Here is a 6291-nt window from a genome sequence, read left to right as displayed (position 1 = left end):
TTTGTTACTTAGAAATTAGAGGCTACTGCACCAGTTTTGGGGCATTGAGCATTTATGATTTCTTTTTTTTTAATTGTTTTTTTTTTTGGAGGGGGTAAGGCAATTGGGGTTAAGTGACTTGCCCAGGGTCACACAGCTAGGAAGTGTTAAGTGTCTGAGGCCGGATTAGAACTCAGGTACTCCTGACTCTAGGGCCAGTGCTTTATCCACTGCGCCACCTAGCTGCCCCGGCATTAAGCATTTATTAAAGTATATTAAATATTAGTAAAGAGAGCACATGGCTCAGAAAGTTAAGAAGTGCTACATACCTAGGGTAGAGGGGAAAGGGAGAGCAGCTTGGGAGAGGGAAGAGTGTTCCAAGAGAAAGTGAGAGGCCCCTCTCCAGGATTTATAACCTGTTTTGTTAGAGGTGAGTCATTCCACCTTGATCCAAGCTAATTGGCTGGTAACATTCAAGTCCATTGATTGACATGGCTTGAAGGTGACTTCCTTTAGTTAGGAAGGTCGATCTACATTTGAAATTCTCCTGACTCTTGGCTTGGTCTGCAAAACCAGCCAGAGTTCCTGTGTACATGTGTTTGTGTTCCTGTGTTTGTGTTTGGGGCGGGTGGCGGGAGGCCTCTGAGTCCCCAAAACCCCATTATTTTCTCACACCTAGATGTATTTAACCATAAAATAAACAATAAAGTAGTTAAGATGAATAGATTTTATACAAGTCAAATATGATAGACTTCTGGAGAATACTGAATGAATATTTAGAAAAAATATAAACTGCTAGATTAACAGGAGAGGAATAAGATACTTAAATAACCCTATCTTATAAAAAAAATGAACAAGACTTAAATGTGTTCCCTAAGAAAAAATCCCTAGGAACATATTAATATACAAGCAAATTCTACCAAACATTTAAAAAACAATTAATTCTAATACCACAAACTGAAAAAATAGTTAAAGGAGTCTTATCAAATTTCTTCTACGTCACAAATATGGTTTTGATACCCAAAGCAGGGAGAACAAAAACAAAAACAGAACTATAGACCAGTTTTCCTAATAAATATTGATGCAAAAATTCTAAATAAAATACTAGCAAGGAGTTTATAACAACATGTCACAAAGATCATACACTATAACTAGGGAGAATTTACACCAGGAATAAAGGGCAGTTCGATATTAGGAAAACAATGAGAATAACTGACCATATCAATAACAAAGAAACTCATACGATTTTTAAAATAAATGCAGAAAAAAGTTGACAAAACGCAATATCCACTCCTATTCAAAATACTAGAAAGCATAGGAACTCATGGAGCCTTTCTTAAAATGCTAAATAGTATCTATTGAAAACTAAAAATAAGTATTATTTATAATAGTAGTAAACTAGAAGCCTTTCCAGTAAGATTGAGGGTAATGCAAAGATGTCATTACCCTCATCATTATTCAGTATTGTATCAGAAATGCTAGCTATAGCATTAAGACAAGAAAAAGAAATCAAAGGAATAAACCTCTGGAAATATGGAGGGAAAAAAAACAACTATCACTTTTTGCAAATGACATAGTAGTTTACTCAGAGAACCCTAGAGAGGTAACCAAAAAACAAGTCAAAACAATGAGCAATTTCAGGAAAATTGTAGAATATAAAATAAATCCATACAAATCATCAAATTTTCTCTATATTACCATTAAAACCAAGTAGGAAGAGATAGAGAAATTCCATTTAAAATAACTAGACAGTATAAAATACTTGTGAGTGTACTTGCCAACTCCCACATAAGAACTATATAAACATAATTATGAAACATTTTATACAAATAAAAACAGATCTAAATAATTAGAGAAATATTAATTGCTTGTGAATGGGCAGAGCCATGTAATAAAAATAATAGTACCTAAATTAATTTACTTATTAAGTAACATACCAATAAAATTACCAAAAAATACAATAATAGGACAAGAGTAGGCCTTTTCTAGCTTCTATAGAGGTAGAAAAAAATAACAAAATTCAATTGGAAGAACAAAATTACAAGACTATCAAGGGAATCAATAAAAGGGGTAGAAAGTGGGCCTAGCATTACCAGATATCAAACTCTATTACAAAGCTGTAATCATCAAAAAAAATTGGTCCTAGACAAGATATAAAGTGATCAGTGGAACAGATAAGGAACATAATATTTAGAAACAAGTGATCACAGTAACCTATTATTTGATAAACCCAAAGATGTAGCTCGTGGGACAAGAACTCTGTGTTTGACAAAAATTGCTGGAAAATTGGAAAGTAGTGTGGCAAAATTGAGTATAGACTAGCATCTCATACTGTATTCTAAGATAAGCTCAAAATGGGTACATGATTTAGACATAAAAGATGATATAAGAAAATTAGGAGAGCATGGAAGAAGCTGTCAGATCAATTAACAGAAGAGTTCACAACCAAATAAGAGAGAGAGCGGTTCACAGGAGATAAAATGAATAATTTTGATTATATGAAATTTTTTGCACAAACAAAACCAATGCAGCTAAAATTAGAGGGGGGAAAAAAGGAAACTGTAAAAAAAAACTTTGCAGCAAGTTTCTCTGATAAAGGTCTCATTTCTCAAATATGTAGGAAACTCAGCCAAATTTATAAAAATGAGAACCATTTCCCAATTGATAGTTGAATGATATGAACAAGCCATTTTCAGAGCTAAAAAATCCAAGCTATCAATAGTCATATGAAAAACTACTCTTAATCACTAAGAGAAATGCAAATTTAAAAAACCCTAAGATACCACTTCACAACCATCAGATTGACTAAATTGATAGAAAAAGAAAATGACATGTGGGGGGGGGGCGGGGTTGTGGGCAAAAAGGTATACTAATGCACTGTTGGTGAAACTGTGAAGCAATTTAGAACTATGCTCAAAAAGTTATGAAACTATGTATACCTTTTGACATAGCAATATTACCACTAGGTCTATACCCCAAAGAGATAAAAAAAAAAAGGGAAAGGATCTATATGAACAAAATGGTGTGGTTTTTTTTTTGGTGGCAAAGAATTGGAATCTGAGGGGATAACCATCAATTGGGGAATGGCTGAACAAATTATAGTATATGAATGTGATGGAATACTACTGTGCTATAAGAAATGATAAGCAGAATGGTTAAAGAAAAACTTGGAAAGACTTATATGAGCTGATACAAAGTGAAGTAAGCAGAACCAGAATAATATACAGTGACAGCAGTATTATAAAAATAATTAACTGTTAAAGACAGTAATTCTGATCAGTCTAATTACCCTATACAGTTCCAAAGGATTCATTATGAAAAATGCCTATCTGCCTCCAGACAGAGACCTGATATTGAAGCATAATTTTTTTCTTTCTTTTTCTTGGAACATGGCTAATATGGAAATGTGTTTTGCATGACTTCATTACTTGTAATGGATTTCATATTTCTTGCTTTCTCAATGCATGAAGAGGAAGTGGAGTAGAAGGGTGAGTGGGAGAAAGAATCTAGAACTGAAAAGAAATTAAAATTAAAATAGGGAAAAAGGAATCTTTTTTCAAACACAATTCCCAGTGCTAAGTCTTTATGAGCTTGTATTTCTTTATTAGTAACTATGATTTTTTCCTATGGTGTTTTTGCTATAGTTATGCTTTTTACTGTAACTCCTTTCATTTGTGTATTAGGTAGCTTAGGCATAGGCCTAGTTCTGTTGTCTGCACTTAGGCTTTGTTGCTTATTCTAAGTCACCTGAAATTGCTAGATTTGTGGCCCTCAAAGGATAGAAGACATTACAAACATACCTATTACCTATTTTTCCCCAGCATAAATCTTCTGGGTTCCTCCAACTTCATAGCAACCAACTTTTTTTTGTTTGTTTGTTATTCTAGCTACTTCCTGGAATTGATCAGGTTGACTGGGTCCAGCCCATTGAGGAGTGGGGAAGAGTCCAGTCAAGACATACTATGTGGAAATACTTTGAAGTTTGACTTCTTCCCTCAAGTTCTAGCAACCTCCACAACAATCTCTCATCCCTCTTGAGACTTGAGAGCTGACATCATTCACAGTCATAAGTCTGCCTCATGATGAGGGTCTCCCAGGAGAGCTGCACTCCAAAAGTTGATGTCTAAAACTATAAATCTCATGAAGGAGAAGTCACCCTGAACCAATGCAAGGAGTACAATTATGTAGTGAAGTAGTCAGATGGCCTGCTATTTTTTCAAGAATTACCTTGTAGTGACCTTTTATTGCTTCTCTGCCTGACATTTTTTTTTTCTACTTGCACTAATGGTTACCTTTATTTGAAGGGCAGAGCATAGAAGAGCTGTGCCTGAGGTTGCCCTTAGTCCATTAGCTTCCCAGGATATACACTCCAAAATCTTTCAGAGACCATTGTCATTGGCTCAGCAATACGTCCTTGCTATTCCTTACACACGGCCCATTTTATCTCCCATCATTATGCCCTTCCATAGGCCTTCCCCAGTGCCTGGAATGCACTCCCTCCATATCTTAGAATTCCTAGTTTCCTTCAAGTTCATCTGAAACACCACTCCCTAAATAAAATATTTCCTAAGTTCCTTGTTGTTAGTACCCTTAAGTGATACTCAGAAATCTTGCTCACCTTCTGAAACCTATATTCTCCCAAACCACCTTTATTTTATATATGAGTGTATATTATAATATGTATATATGTGTTGGTGTGTATTTTGACTTTCTTGATAGAAAATACCTCTTTTAGAGTAAAAATTGCCATATTTTTGTCTTTATATTTCTTGCATTTAGCAGAGTGCTTGAAACAATAAATATGAGGCACTTAGTAAATGTGATTGATTCAGTCTTTAGTACCCTGGAATGTAGTTTTGTATCCTGGAATGTGAGTCTAGTGATTTAAATTTGAGAGCAGCTAAGAGTATGAAGGGTTTCAATTCCCCTTTAATTATTTTCATTCTTTCCTCCCCAATCTGAAGTTTATTCTCCTTTGGCAAATAAATCGAGCATTCAAAAAGATCACTTCTGATCCCAGGCTTAGTCCAGTTTCTATGTAAATTTCTAGAATGAGTAGCTTAGATATATGGCCTCTACTTTGTTAGAAGCCCTGTGCTCTTCAACTGTTGCAAACTAGATTCTGTCTCCCACTACGGTACTAAGACTCCCTATAAGAGCACCACTAATATACTCGTGTTTTTTCATTTATTAATTTTTGGGGTTTTTTTGTGTGTTTTTTTGGTGAGGCAATTGGGGTTAAGTGACTTGCCCAGGGTCACACAGCTAGTAAGTGTCAAGTGTCTGAGGCCAGATTTGAACTCGGGTCCTCCTGAATCAAGGGCCAGTACTCTATCCACTGTGTCACCTAGCTGCCCCATGTTTTTTAAACTGGACCCTCATTATTGTTTAGTGCCAGTGCTTAGTGACTTAGAGAGAATAAGCAACAAAGCCTAAGAGAAGACAATGACAGGACCAGGCCTACTTCAGTATAGTGCCTGGTACACAGAAGGCACTGAATCAATGCTTAATGATTTGACTTGTTTGAGAGTAGTTTTCTTCATCTCTTCTCAGCTCCCTATTGCACTTCCTGAGGAGATAATTCCAAACCTTCAATGTTTTCATTCCCCCAATCCCACCATTCTCAGCAAATATCCTTACTTCTGATTTTACTTAGAAGATAGAGGCCATCCAACATAAGTTCCTTCAAGTCTTATCCTCAACAACTGACCACTTTCTTGTATTTTCACATCTTTACTTTCTTCTCTCTGGTATTAGAGAAGCAAGTTGCTATCTCTATCTGGGTCATTGGTCCTATTCCTTGCATGTCCTCAATAATCATGCTCTCCTTCCTCTTGCATCTTCAACCTCTGCCTCTCCACCTTTTTCTTCTCTGTCAAATACAAACAGGAGCAGGTCTCCCCTATCCAAAATAAGCTTCCTCATCTCTTTCCATTTCCTTGAACTAATTACTTCTCTCCACTTAACTACCAAACTTCTACAAAGAGTGAATAGCTTTTGCATATATGTATACATATACATATGTATACATACATATATACATATCTATGTATGTCTATATGGCCTCCACTTCCTCATAAGCCCTGTGCTTTTTAACTACTGGAACACTAAATTCGGCTTACCACTAGACTAAAACTGCTTAGATTATTTGTGGAATATTGACTTGGACAACTCCAGATAAACAGATCACCTTCTTCTCACAAATTATGTTATATCTACTTCTCTGTCAGTGGCATGTTCCTTCTTGAAGTCATTCATTCTTGGATGAAAGCTTAGTCAACTACTCCTTTCAATTACTGCTGTTATAATTCT

The sequence above is a fragment of the Dromiciops gliroides genome, chromosome 1 (genome assembly GCF_019393635.1).
Source record: "Dromiciops gliroides isolate mDroGli1 chromosome 1, mDroGli1.pri, whole genome shotgun sequence".
In the NCBI taxonomy this organism is placed as follows: domain Eukaryota; kingdom Metazoa; phylum Chordata; class Mammalia; order Microbiotheria; family Microbiotheriidae; genus Dromiciops; species Dromiciops gliroides.
This window is presented reverse-complemented; position numbering follows the sequence as displayed.